The sequence below is a fragment of the Galeopterus variegatus genome, unplaced genomic scaffold (assembly GCF_000696425.1).
Source record: "Galeopterus variegatus unplaced genomic scaffold, G_variegatus-3.0.2 Scaffold4017, whole genome shotgun sequence".
Classification (NCBI taxonomy): domain Eukaryota; kingdom Metazoa; phylum Chordata; class Mammalia; order Dermoptera; family Cynocephalidae; genus Galeopterus; species Galeopterus variegatus.
In genome coordinates this window covers 16797-18195 of record NW_007730128.1, presented here as the reverse complement: position 1 = coordinate 18195, position 1399 = coordinate 16797, and positions in this window count along the sequence as shown.

The window sequence follows — 1399 nt, the reverse complement described above, 5'->3', positions numbered from 1 at the left end:
GCAGAATGTGCTTCTCACATCTACCCTGTAGGCAGTCAGCTTTGCAAGTTCTATCTGAAAGACCATTGGAGCCTATGGTGAAAAGTGTTGTGAGACTTCTGTTTCAAAATCTCTGTCAAAAAGCATCGGAGAAGCTTCCCCGCTTAGAAAACAGCATAACTCACGGAACCAAAAATGTGGTCTTTAGAAGAGAGGTAGAGCTCAAAACAGTCTGTTTTCAGAAATGAGACACGAAATCACACAGCCAACGACATTCAAACAGGCTTGAAAATTGTGTTGTATATCTCTGCCTAAAACACTCACAAGAGGTTGAGGTTTTACAAGCAAGTTTAATTGTAAGGGTGCAGGCAGCAGAATGTGCTTCTCCCACCTACCCTGTAGGAATTCAGGTTTGGAAATTCTATGTGGAACCCCATTGGAGCCTATAGTAGAAAAGGCTTGTGAGACTTCCGTTTCAAAATCTCTGTCAAAAACTATCAGAGAAGCTTCCCCGCTTAGAATCCAGTACAACTCACTGAACCGAACATGTGGTAGTTAGAAGATACATAGAGCTCAAACAGTTTCTTCTCAGAAATTAGATGAGAAATCACTCTACAAACGGCATTCAAACACGCTTGAAAACTGTGTTGTATATCTCTGCCGAAAACACACACTGGATGTTTAGCTTTTACAAGGAAGTTTAACTCTAAGGGAGCATGCTGCAGAATGTGCTTCTCACATCTAGCATGTAGGAACTCAGGTTTGCAAGTTCTATGTGGAAGCCCATTGCAGCCTATGGTGGAAACGGCTTGTGAGTCTTGTTTTAAAATCTCTGTTAAAAAGCGTCAGAGAGGCATCCTGGCTTAGAATGCAGCATAACTCAGTGAAACGAAGATGTGGTAGTTAGACGAGAGGTAGAGTTCAAACTGTTTGTTTTTGGAAATTACACTAGAAATCACACAGCCAACAGCATTCAAACAGAATTGAAAATTGTGTTGTATATCTCTGCTGAAAGACTCACTGGAGGTTGAGCTTCTACAAGCAAGTTTTAACTCTAAGGGAACAGGCAGCAGAATGTGCTTCTCACATCTAGCCTGTAGTAATTCAGGTTTGCAAGTTCTATGGGTAAACCCAATGGGGCCTTCGGTGGAAAAGGCGTGTAAGACTTCTGTTTCGAAATCTCTGTCAAAAAGCTTCAAAGAAGCTTCACCGCTTAGAATCCAGCATAACTCACTGAAATGAAGATATGGTGGTTAGAAGTGAGGTAGACATCAAAACAGTTTGTTTTCGGAAATTAGACACAAAATCACACTGCAAAAGTCATTCAAACAGGCTTGAAAAGTGTGTTGTATATATCTGCCAAAACCACTCACTGGAGGTTGAGCTTTTTTTTTTTTTTTTTTTTTTTTTTTTTTTTTTC